Source organism: Schistocerca cancellata, chromosome 3 (genome assembly GCF_023864275.1).
Source record: "Schistocerca cancellata isolate TAMUIC-IGC-003103 chromosome 3, iqSchCanc2.1, whole genome shotgun sequence".
In the NCBI taxonomy this organism is placed as follows: domain Eukaryota; kingdom Metazoa; phylum Arthropoda; class Insecta; order Orthoptera; family Acrididae; genus Schistocerca; species Schistocerca cancellata.
In genome coordinates, this window is record NC_064628.1 from 177,837,819 (window position 1) to 177,852,007 (window position 14,189).

The following is a 14,189-nucleotide window of genomic DNA, read 5'->3' on the forward strand; positions in this document are numbered from 1 at the left end:
GTAGTTTTACTAAAATAGTAAGTACTTATTGTGTGAAATTTATTATAATTTTAAATACTTGTGAATGCCGTCACCGTAGATTAATCTTCAAAATGTAGACTATATCACACAAAACAGCTGAAAATGTTTAGTACCGCCGAAAATGACCAATGCTTTCTACGAGGTAACTGCGGTGATATCCTTGGTTCTGATTTAAGCTGCTCTTCTATTCTCTTTATTAATATATATTTTCCAACTTTGTTCTACTTACACGAAACTTTTTCAATAAGTGTAACATTATCTAATTATTTGCGAGGCGTTTTTGATTTTAAAATACTTATGGTGAATCCCCCGACATAAGTATTATTTTATAGTTACACTACAGCGTTTTTATTTCCTTGTCTTTAATGATTTTTTGTAGGAGATTATTTGGTAAGAAGGAACTGTCTTGAAACTTCTACACTATTCCGATATTCTGAATGCCTTAGCTAAAGACGCCGTTGCTAAAATCACTTATGCTTTCACGTAGGGGACTGCTATGGAGCCCTTCTGTATAAATGACATCGAAGTGGCCTCCTTTTATTTTGAGTTAAGGGCAAAGGAAGTCACACTGGACACGTCATCAGATCTGCATTTTTCCTGTACCCACCTTTAATAGTTTCACTTTTGCAATTGATTTCTAATTTCTCCTACTTCACATTTTGTACGAATTTCACGTCACTGGTAATTTCTTTACTGTTGTCTCTAAAAAGCACTTACATGTTATCAAACAAAACATTTAAATGGATCATGTATGTATTAAGAAGAATACCACGCACAATTTCGACCACAACTTTTCAAATATTCTAAAATTAAAGTCGAATCTCGCTTTTATAATCGAGATTAGACACGAACTGAAGGGAACGGTTTTGCTGAACATTAACATTTTTGGATGTTTGTACATAACGTTAATACCAAATCAATACGTGATTATTACTGCCACAGGTAAGGTTGCATCTTAAATGTCGTAAATACATTCGTCCCTTATATTTTATTTTGTCAGTAATGCATATGCATGTTAATGGTAATATTAGTGTGCCAGTTAGGAACCGCTTTTCATGACATTCTTGACAATTTTTCGAACTGTAGCGTAGGTAACTCCAAACGAATTTTCTAAATCAGGCTTTCATGAATTATTCGCCACGATTAGTAGACAGATGTTCCATTTCGGTTCTCCGAGTTTTTGCACGTTTGTTACTGACTAAGAGGTAGATAATTAGTATTATTTTTACTTGTATTTGAAACATTCTACACCGCGTATCTAACGTTTACCACGAAACAGCGTGAAATGATTTATATAGTGGCCATTGTTGCTGACTTGTTTCTCACAGTTGCAGAACGGCAATACTTATCCTTCATCATTTGCCTTATTTGTATATCTTACCAGATACTCAGGAGGTGTATTTTGTCGACTTTTTAGTCTTTTTTATCTCATTCTCCCTTTTCCAGTAGTCTTTCTACCGAATGTTATCGTTCTTCGATATCACAGAGGGAAAACATTTGGCCGTGGTAGAAGTGGGGATGTACGGTTGCAGCACGAGACCACTTACCTTTATCATCTCAACGATTATTTATGGAGACAGTAGTTGTTTTTCTTCCATATACTGAGTCTTATAGAAAACAAGCATGTCCTTTCACCCGACTTAAAAGGCAACAGACCGTCATATCGAAATGCTACACTCTGTTTACATTACCACGTACTTAAAGAATGTGGGAACCATCTTCAGAAAAAAAAATGTTGTCGACATCAATCGTAATAATCGGCAAATCATTATCTTCTGTAGCTTCATCCATCACGTTCATATCTTGGATATTTATTTGTGTTTTGCTGCTTCTCTCAGACGTCGGTGACGATGGATGAGTTCTCGCGTTATATTACAACGCTGCTGCTGCTCGAGATGTGCCTTCTGATACAAACCAAAATAAAAACAAGGAACAGTAAAACGCTACAGAGAACACTGTTATCTGTCGATATTTGTGCTGTTCTTGATTACTTTTTCCGGTCGTTCTAAGCGCTTCAGTCCGGAACCGCACGACTGCTATGGTCGCAGGTTCGAATCCTGCCTCGGGCATGGATGTGTCTGATGTCATTAGGTTAGTTATATTTAAGTAGTTCTACGTTCTAGAGCTCTAGAGCTAACACTTGGTTCAAGAATCATAAAAGAAGGTTGTATACCTGGAAGAATCCTGGAGATACTAAAAGGTATCAGATAGATTATATAATGGTAAGACAGAGATTTAGGAACCAGGGTTTAAATTGTAAGACATTTCCAGGGGCAGATGTGGACTCTGACCACAATCTCTTGGTTATGAACTGCAGATTGAAACTAAAGAAACTGCAAAAAGGTGGGAATTTAAGGAGACGGGACCTGGATAAACTGAAAGAACCAGAGGTTGTACAGAGTTTCAGGAAGAGCATAAGGGAACAATTGACAGGGATGGGGGAAAGAAATACAGTAGAAGAAGAATGGGTAGCTCTGAGGAATGAAGTAGTGAAAGCAGCAGAGGATCAAGTAGGTAAAAAGAGGAGGGCTAATAGAAATCCTTGGGTAACAGAAGAAATATTGAATTTAATTGATGAAAGGACAAAATATAAAAATGCACTAAATGAAGCAGGCAAAAAGGAATACAAACATCTCAAAAATGAGATCGACAGGAAGTGCAAAATGGCTAAGCAGGGATGGCTAGAGGACAAATGTAAGGATGTAGAGGCTTGTCTCACTAGGGGTAAGATAGATACTGCCTACAGGAAAATTAAAGAGACCTTTGGAGAGAAGAGAACCACTTGTATGAATATCAAGAGCTCAGATGGCAACCCAGTACTAAGCAAAGAAGGGAAGGCAGAAAGGTGGAAGGAGTATATAGAGGGTTTATACAAGGGCGATGTACTAGAGGACAATATTATGGAAATGGAAGAGGATGTAGATGAAGATGAAATGGGAGATACGATACTGCGTGAAGAGTTTGACAGAGCACTGAAAGACCTGAGTCGAAACAAGGCCCCGGGAGTATACAACATTCCATTAGAACTACTGACGGCCTTGGGAGAGCCAGTCCTGACAAAACTCTACCATCTGGTGAGCAAGATGTATAAGACAGGTGAAATACCCTCAGACTTCAAGAAGAATATAATAATTCCAATCCCAAAGAAAGCAGGTGTTGACAGATGTGAAAATTACCGAACTATCAGTTTAATAAGTCACAGCTGCAAAATACTAACGCGAATTCTTTACAGACGAATGAAAAAACTGGTAGAAGCGGACCTCGGGGAAGATCAGTTTGGATTCCGTAGAAATGTTGGAACACGTGAGGCAATACTAACCTTACGACTTACCTTAGAAGAAAGATTAAGAAAAGGCAAACCTACGTTTCTAGCATTTGTAGACTTAGAGAAAGCTTTTGACAATGTTGACTGGAATACTCTCTTCCACATTCTAAAGGTGGCAAGGGGAAAATACAGGGAGCGAAAGGCTATTTACAATTTGTACAGAAACCAGATGGCAGTTATAAGAGTCGAGGGGCATGAAAGGGAAGCAGTGGTTGGGAAAGGAGTGAGACAGGGTTGTAGCCTATCCCCGATGTTATTCAATCTGTGTATTGAGCAAGCAGTAAAGGAAACAAAAGAAAAATTCGGAGTAGGTATTAAAATTCATGGAGAAGAAGTAAAAACTTTGAGGTTCGCTGATGACATTGTAATTCTGTCAGAGACAGCAAAGGACTTGGAAGAACAGTTGAATGGAATGGACAGTGTCTTGAAAGGAGGATATAAGATGAACATCAACAAAAGTAAAACAAGGATAATGGAATGTAGTCGAATTAAGTCCGGTGATGCTGAGGGAATTAGATTAGGAAATGAGACACTTAAAGTAGTGAAGGAGTTTTGCTATTTAGGGAGTAAAATAACTGATGATGGTCGAAGTAGAGAGAATATAAAATGTAGACTGGCAATGGCAAGGAAATCGTTTGTGAAGAAGAGAAATTTGTTAACATCGAGTATAGATTTAAGTGTCAGGAAGTCGTTTCTGAAAGTATTTGTATGGAGTGTAGCCATGTATGGAAGTGAAACATGGACGATAACTAGTATGGGCAAGAAGAGAATAGAAGCTTTCGAAATGTGGTGCTACAGAAGAATGCTGAAGATAAGGTGGGTAGATCACGTAACTAATGAGGAGGTATTGAATAGGATTGGGGAGAAGAGACGTTTGTGGCACAACTTGACTAGAAGAAGGGATCGGTTGGTAGGACATGTTTTGAGGCATCAAGGGATCACAAATTTAGCACTGGAGGGCAGCGTGGAGGGTAAAAATCGTAGAGGGAGACCAACAGATGAATACACTAAGCAGATTCAGAAGGATGTAGGTTGCAGTAGGTACTCGGAGATGAAGAAGCTTGCACAGGATAGAGTAGCATGGAGAGCTGCATCAAGTCAGTCTCAGGACTGAAGACCACAACAACAACAACAATATGTTCTAGAGGACTGATGACCTCAGATGTTAAGTCCCATAGTGCTCCGACCCATTTGAACCATTTTTTCAGTTTTTCGTTACTGGGAGCAGCGTCATACCAGACTGCAAAAGTAAAATGTATAAAAATACATCCATTTAATGCAAGCCCACTCCTGCAACCACATCCAAGTTATTTGGTCACCATTACAATGAAAGGGCCAATACAATGAAGTCCTTCCTGTACTATGCTGAAAAGTAATCAAACAACCTGCATTATTTATCGAAGTATGAATCATACACCTCTATATCCTCTACTCCAATCGGAGCTTAGTATTCTAACCAATGTTAACACGAGAGAGTCAATTACAGCATAGTCAAACATTGGCTGTGGTCAAAAGAACCCGAACAACCTGAGTTATTTATCAAAAAATACGAGTCACGCGTGAAAGGCTATCTGGATTGTGTGAAACGATAAAAATGTTGTCAAATGTGTTTTCATTACGTACTTCACAAAACTATTTAAGGGATTTTCTAACAGCGGCATCGATGAATTTCATTGAAAGCCAGATATTATTTGATTCCTAACATTTGAACGAATGTACAATTATAACATACTCTTCATAAACCGTTAAAATAAATACTGATTTGTGCAATATGATTAATGAATTAGTAGTACATAGTTTTCAGACATGAGTTTTACTTTTACTGTTACTATGCAACGCATGAAAAACATGAAACAGAATCAACTAGTGGTTTTAGCAACCTGTTGCTTGTACTCTCCAACAGTTTCCTACGTTAGTTAAATGTAAAATATGACTACAACAGTTGGTTATGGCACAAATGAGCCTCAAATTAGTTACTCTCCATGTCTCACAATGCTTTTTCCTAGACTAAAAGACTAAAAAGCGGCCGGGTTGGCCGAGCGGTTCTAGGAGCTACAGACTGGAACCGCGCGACCGCTACAGTCGCAGGTTCGAATCCTGCCTCGGGCATGGATGTGCGTGATGTCCTTAGGTTAGTGAGGTTTAAGTAGTTCTAAGTTCTAGGGGACTGATGACCTCAGAAGTTAAGTCACATAGTGCTCACAGTCATTTGAGCCATAGACTAAAATGTCTGTAAAAATACGTCTGCAACGTAAAAATTGCAATGTTTATACCAAGTACAAAAATGTTTCCTCAGGATACCCACATATTCGTTAATTCAGTGCCTAAAATATGATTGCCTACTCTGACGTAAGTAATGCAATGCTATTTTCATACTTAAATAGTTACAAATAACATTGTGAATTAACAGTTTATTTTGAAAGCTAGACCTGTGAGGTCGAAGTCGTAAGACTAAAGTGAATAGACTTGAAACTCTAGAAAACATATGTCAGCAAAAGTACTACGATAAGCAGAGGAAAACACAAAGGAATTGGCCGTCTGATTTATTGGAAGATTGTAACTAATTAGGTCTACTCTTCCTGATAGTCACAATATGCTCTAAAACTAAATGTTTCCACATCTAAATGGTTCTGGAGCACCATTTTATGAGCGACGAAGATAATACACTAGAAAGATGTAATCGATGATATTGACTGCCAATTGATGGTTATATTTCGAATGAAACAGCCCTATTAGAGGGGATGTGCAATAAGAAATTTCGACGAAGGTTGAAATATTTACCAGAAGGCTTTTTAAAATTTTTTAGTTCATATATCCTACAATAAACTATTAAGTCACCGAAATACGTAGTAAATATATGTGATGTGAAGACACACATTCACAACGTAGCCGAAAGACAAACAAACTGAGCAAATACCGAATTAGGAAGGAAGAAAGGGAGGATTTGTTTTGAAGATCGTAATGCGACGTAAAACTTTAAACTGCATACCTTTTCGTGATACACAACGAGAACGTTTCCTACGATTAGGCATATATCATTAGCAAAAATGATGACAGAACTGGGACGTCTAAAAATAAGATGATTCAACAAGACAGAGTCGATAAGTTGAAAATAAGCTCTTTGAAAAAATTATTTATCATTTATCGACTTCAAGCACTCACTTACACACACACACACACACACACACACACACAAACACACGCACAGTCAGATATACATACATACATACATACATACACACAAACACACACACACACACATACACACAAACACAGCTTGCAGGCTCATTAAGGTATGCAAGTCTATTCACACACCCCTACAAAACTTTGAGGAAAATGAAACTGTTCGACACATGTAAGATATCACACACTTCGCAATCACAGTGGATCTTCTGATTAAATACTTCCAGAACTGAATCATTTGTATTACTTAATAAATACATCTAACTTGCATGCTTACCGTAATGTACAAATACAATAACAGATCCTTAAGAAAATTCTAGCGAGATGAAATTGAATTAATTATGTAAATAAGAGGTTTCACACATCTTACCAACTATATTGCCCTCGAAATGAAATATTCGCTGAAGCGTCAAAGAAACTGGTAGGGATGAGTACTAAAATATATTGATATGTAAATAGGCTGAATACGGCGTTGCGGTCAGCAATGCATATGTAAGACAACAAATGTTTGGTGCAATTGCTTGATCGGCTACTGCTGCTACAATGGCAGGTTATCAAAATTTAAGTGAGTGTGAAGGTGCTGTTATAATCGGCGCACAGGAGATGGGATAATGCATCTCCGAGATAGCGATGAAGTGGGGATTTTCCCGTACGGCCATTTCACGAGTGAACCATGAATATCAGGAATCAGATAAAACATCTAATTTTCGACTTCAATGCGGCCCGTAAAATATCCTGCAAGAACGGAACCAATGAAGACTGAAGAGAATCGTTTAACGTGACGGAAGTCCAACACTTCCGTAAATTACTGCAGATTTCAATGCCGGGCCATCAACAAGTGTCAGCGTGTGAACCACTCAACAAATCATCATCGATATGGGCTTTCGGATCCGAAGGCTCACTCGTGTACCCTTGATAACTGCACGACACAAACTTCACACCTCGCCTGGGCCCGGCAACACCGACATTGTACTGTTGATGACTGGAAACATGTTGCCTGCTCCGATGAGTCTCGTTTCAAATTGTATAAAGCGGAAGGACGTGCACGGGTATGGAGGCAACCTCATGAATCCATGGAACCTGCATGCCAGCAGTGAACTATTGAAACTGGTGGAGGCTCTTTAATGGTGTGGGGCGTGTGCAGTTGGAGTGATATTAGACCTCTGATACGTCTAGATACGATGCTGACAGGTTAGACGTACGTGAGCATCCAGTCTGATCACCTGCATCCATTCATGTCCATTGTGCATTCCGAATGGCTTGGGCAGTTCCAGCAGGACAATGCTACACCCCATACTTCCAGAATTCTACAGATAGGCTCCAGGAACGTTCTTCTGAGTTTACACTCTTCCGCTGGCCACCAGACTCCCCGACATGAACATTGTTAAGCATATCTGGGAAGCCTTGCAACGTGCTGTTCAGAACAGATCTCCACCCCCTCGTATTCTTACGGGTTTATGGACAGTCCTGCAGGATTCATGGTGTCAGTTCCCTACAGTACTATTTCAGACATTAGTCGAGTCCATCCCACCTCGTGCTGTTTCACTTCTGCATACTCGTGGGGAGAGGTGGAGGGGGGGGCTGCACGATATTAGCCAGACGCACCAGTTCCTTTGGTTCTTCAAGGTATATGCACCTAAACTGTCTTCGTAGTTCATTAAAGTACAGACAGCTTGCTTACTGACAACCTTAAACTCATCTGCAGGACTACTGCAGATCTAGCTTACAGGCTAAAGTACACTGAGAATTAGAAAGCAAACAACTGCAGTATCGGAAAAAGGTAGTTCGCTATACATCTTGGAATGCATTTATCGTAAGTACACTATCATGATTCGTACCACTAGCATAGTACAAAACGTTGCTACCTTTCGCAGGTACAAAGTGGTAAACTGTAACCTTACTGTAATATGTTTCATAATGTTGTTGCCTCATTAAAGTAAGCATAACACAGAGAGGAAATCTGTATGTACCTGCAGTGTGTGTCGGTTACTGGGTGTGTCAGTTATTGTCGTTGTTACCCACTTGCAGACGCGACAGCTACACAGTTTATTGGGAGAGGAGTCAATATCTCGAAATTAAATTCTTCGTTTATGTTATATTTCATTTACTGACTACAAAAGCACGCATAAGCATGCACTAATGGCGGCCGCTTATCGAAAAATGCAAACATTTATACAGATCTCTAGTAAAATTCAAGCAAAGTAAAATGGTATTAGGCCTTTTTCTCAAAGGACGTAAGACTTAGTACATTATGCAAGGCCATTGAGGCTTCAAATTTAATATTTGCGTACCTGAACTGCAGGAATAACTTATTAACTGGCGTTACAGAAAGAATAACTCCTATAATCCATCACATATAACCCAAACGTATAACTTATAACTGTTACCTGTAAGGTACAACTCTTGACCTTTATTTGATTACCGGCCATTGGCAATCGCTTGACTGGTCAATAAGCCAGTGGTAAATGATGATGATGATAATCAGTGATCAATAGTAGCCACTGGGAAATTATCCTCAGTGGTCAATGCTGGTAAGTCAGTTAATAATGATGGTGTTGATCGATGGTCATTGATGATCAGTTGGTTGATAAATATTGGTCAGTGGCCAAAGACATTCAGTAGGTAAAGATGATGATCAATGTTCATGATGATCACTGGATTCTCCGTAATGGTTGGTGGCCAATAATGATCAAAGGGCTGTTGAACTTGGTATACATATTGTTTATCCACAACGTTCTCAATGAGGCCCGGATCAGCTGAAAACCATACAGCAGTGGTCTTCTGTTTTCAGGATGTATTGTGTGAGATATTTTGCCAGTTTTCATTTGTATGTCAAGGGGATAAGAGTGTTTGACTCCACTGTACAGAACACAATCAATTACCTGTTTTACAGCTTCTGCTAACCTAGTAATGTTTACACAACATTAATGTAAATCACATTTTGAACCACATAGTTATTGAATGAAAATATGCATTCTCTTATAGTTTGTTTTAGATGATCAGAAAATGTATAATGAATACTGAACAAGCTAAATGGCTTCCAGATAACAATCAAGAGCTACTGTTAAACATTTATCATCATCATTCACTAATGTTCATCATCACTGATCGCAAATTAGTTATTTTTGATGACAGATCGTCATCATTGACCACTGACAATCATTACCACTCCCATCACTGACAAAAATTCATCATCATAGGCCACTGATCATGATCATTGATTACTAACCATCACTAGCAACTGTCCATCATTGATCAATTCGCTATCATCGCTGCTGCTCTTCGTCGTCAGCGAGCTTTTAACATCACCACCCACTGACTATCACTGACAAACGGTCATTATCACTGAACATTGATCATAATCACTGACAACTAAACATCATTGACCACTGATTAAAAGTGGGCAATACTATGGTCATCACTGACCATTGATCCTGAACTGTGTTACAGGTTATGGGATACAGATTATGTGCTTTGGGTTACATAGTTTATTTTATTTTAATAAGTAATATGGATTGTAGATTTTGATATATTTGATTAGAATGAACACAGTGCTTGCAAAAACAAACAAAAAATGGTTCAAATGGCTCTGAGCACTATGGGACTTTACATCCGAGGTCATCAGTCCCCTAGAACTTATAACTACTTAAACCTAACCCTTTCAGACCCGATACGTACAATTGTGTGGGTGAGGCAGGATTCGAACCTGCGAGCGCAGCGATCGGGCGTTTCCAGACTGAAGCGCCTAGAACCGCTCGGCCACAACGGCCGGCTACTTGCTTGCTAAGTGTGTGAAATATTATATAGTTAATGAAACAATACAACTTATTTTACTCACATTTTTTGTAGAGGTCTGTTATTACACTTACATATGGTGATAAGCATGTAGGCTGTGTATGTCATAATCGTAGGTACATTCTGTGAGATGGAATGATCGTGTGTGCCAATGCATGTGAAGTGGGAGTGCATGGGTGAGTGTCACTTTGTAGATTCATTGCTCACATTTTCAGCGCTTTTACCCACATTTGTTTCTTTTAATATTTGTAAATGCATTGATAATCTCACCGTAGAATACCTGGAAACTCCACACAAACAAACACAAAATCATCAAATCACCATCATCTATCGATCCTTCCTTTCCCCCTTTGCTCAGTTTGTTTGTTGTGTGTGTGAGAGTGTGTGTTTAAGATCACGTATTTTTTATAAGATGTTGGAGCTACTTATTGATTGAATGAAATACGTTGAAAAACGTTAGATAACATTGTCACTATAGTTCTGATGGGTAAACATAGAAACTTGTTTTGAAAGTTGTTACTGTATAACCTCATATTTGCCACCAGTACCACGAGAAAAATTTAGATATTGAAACTTTTACTTTGAGGGTGTATTGTGTTTTACACCAAGTGTAGGCCTTATTAACGACATTCTTCCAATAAATCACACAGCAAATTTTTGTGTGTGTACCTGCTTAGTGTAGTATTTTAGCTAACATATATTTTCTGCCAATTACAAGCCAAGTCAGTTCAGTTTTATGACATCGACGCCTTAGGTCTGCCTCGTAAATTCATCTGTTAGTTTATCACGTTATTTGTCACTATTCAGGTGTGGAAATAGCACTGGAATACTTACTATAGAGTTAACAATGATGTTTCAAGTACTAACTTCACGAATATGTGTGTATGCGGAAAATGACATTGTGATATTTGATGTAAACACTGTACTTTTTCGCTATGCAGATTTATTTTTGCAGGTATTTTAGGGTTGGAAAGAATGTTATGCCACTTAAAAAGCACCATAGATATAGAGAGTAGTAATTGAACTGGGGCCCTGTTGTATATTAAAGGACATGTGATACTCAGTTCGAACACTGAACGTTTTGTCAATGCAGCCTTCTATTGGCGAAGAGAAACAACAGGAACTTAAAAACCAGTGCTGAATGCTATTTCGCCTTTTTGAAGTTTTATGGAACAGTATGTAAAGTAAAACTCATGTTGGACAACTACATATTACTTATTCGTTAATTATATTACACATTTGCTTTTAACTATTCATCAGAATTCCTTAGTGAATGAAATTTAGCTCTCAATGAAATTTACCATTGTGACTCTGAGCCAATCAATTACCGACAACATTTTCGTCGTTTTATGTGATTCAGACAATTTTTGAAATTGGGTCACATATTTTTTGATAAATAAATACTTTTGAGCGCAGCTCAGGTGGAACTGCGTATTAATTGGCTCTTTTACTTTAATTGTAGCTAAATACTATAATCGAATAAACATTTCTTGTTTATTAAATTATAGTATTCACTTAAATGCCTCTGGTTCCCTCCAGTAATGTCTGTCAACGTCACGACTGCCGTAAAAACTGGTCACTTCACTTCCAGTTCCTTTCATTGCTTTCTTTCTTGATGTGTTTTTAAGTTTGGCTCCAGATTTCAGGGTCTGTGACTTTTATTTCATTTTTCATCAGTCAAGATAACACTCAGATATCAGTGCTACCGATAGAGGCACTATTCATAGGCAGCGATAACGAAATACCACTGTATTTTTTCGTACGAGACGCGATTTGACGGCTCATATAAAATTATATTATTATAAGGGGGGGGGGCAACATCAGATAAGCTTTCTACTCGAGGATGAAAGTTTTGAAAATGCTTCTTAAAAGTCATAAATGTAGCAGTGTAATATAGGCTCGTGGTGTGGCGTAGTGTAGTGTAGAGGTGGGAGTAAATTCCCGAGGTGCAGAACGCCGTGGGATCGAATCTCGTCACCTGCTTTCAAACACATTTCCTAAATCTTGTGAAAATGAGTTTGATTCATATTTCCATTCAATATATTGCTTTAAATATGATGTTTTTATTTCTAATACCTCACCGCATTATTTCCATCACTGTATTGGCTTTATATTTGCTTTAATTTTTTCATCCTGCCAGTCATCTTTCTTTTGATATCTGCATGTGTAGACTCTAACTTGTGACCAGGGTGGTAATGCAGCAGCTCAGGAAGGCAGTGTCTGGGTATATTCAGATAACCAATGAAATTGTGAAATTACAGTTTGCTCGTAGAGGTTGCCTTTAACCGCTTTGAACAAAGCGTGTCACGGATTGATGTACTTCAGGCAAGTGAGAGACTGTTTGTTTGCTCTTAGGACAGTGTATCTTTGACATGTTGTATTGTATGTTCTGTGACTATGAAATAAAGTGTTGTTAGACTGCTAATCGCTGCTCTACTGTGATTCACGACATAAGAATTTGCTGCCAAAACCCGGGAGACAGTTTCCACGATTGCCGTTGTGAAACACGAACTCTGGACACACGTCACGCGGCAATACTACGAGGGGGCTGCGATTTGTCACACCACGCAACAAGCTCTTCGACGACAACCGCCTGCATACACAGTTAAGTTCAATTGAATTATCACGCGACATGTTTTGTAGTGCCATTTATAAACGCATCTAATTACATTATTGCCGCTCTGTACTGCTATTGTAGCTGTTTGATTAGCGCTTTAACGAATTATCAGATCCTACGCTACGCCTGTAAGTTGTTTATGACTAGTGCTGCCATCTAGCGGCCATCAATTGAACTACTTCGACTAGCGATCCAAAGACAACGCCTTACTAGGACCAGCTGATCGCTAGCCGACACTGCTTTAAACTTTGGAGTAATCGGACGGAATGGACATTCCCATAGACTTACTAAATAAAATCTAGACCGCGCATTGGCGCTAGTGTCGCGTTCCCACATTGAACGTGATAGAAGCCGCCATTTGCAGGGAAACAGTGCGCAAACATGGTTCGTTCGTGTGCTAGTTTTAATTGTAACAGTAAGAATGGAAGCAAAGACGAAGACGGAAACAACGTTACATTTCACAGGACAGTCATTTCTGGTTGTTTGTTACTGTCTATTACTTACATATAGTATTTTCATGGAGAAATAATACATCATGAACGTTTGTTTTTGTTTAGGTTTCCCCTTACAAATGATTTTCTAAATCGGAAATGGATAGTTGCTACTACTCGGAGAGAGAACTTCTAACCGACAGGAAGTCATTTGCTGTGTTCTCTTCACTTTGAAGAGAATTGTTACATGGAAAATTATGTAAATAGACGTCAACTGAAGGACGATGGTATACCGACAGTAACTGGATTTCCAAATCATTTGTAAATGGTCTGAAGTGCCATTTCTTTTCATAGCAGGAACCGTTTTGTTCTCATCCGCGGCATCCGCACAGCACAGCGGTACGTCGACGATATTCTACGCCCCGTTTTGTTGCCCTTCATCGCAAGCCATAGTGTCCTGGAAATCGTGCAATGTAGGCCTAGGTCAAATAGTGTGGAAATACTGCCAGTGCGTATAATTTTTAACGTTCCTTTTCCTGGTTTCCAAGGCAAGGAAACCTCCAAAGACAAAGCCAAGAAACGTTGGGACAGCAGAAAACGTGCGTGTCAATGTGCACGTTTATGGTTACACTGGAGAACACAATAATTCATTTCCATCAAGTCCAAGTAAGCTGAAGGAAAAGTTCGAAAAAATTGAAGAAAGGAAGGAAGCAAAAGTTGTGCAGTATAAGACTGAGTTAAATACAGTGAACAAAAAGAGCAAAAGACAGACGCAGACGATTTGCAAATTAGCAAATATTTTAGAAGAACTAAAAGG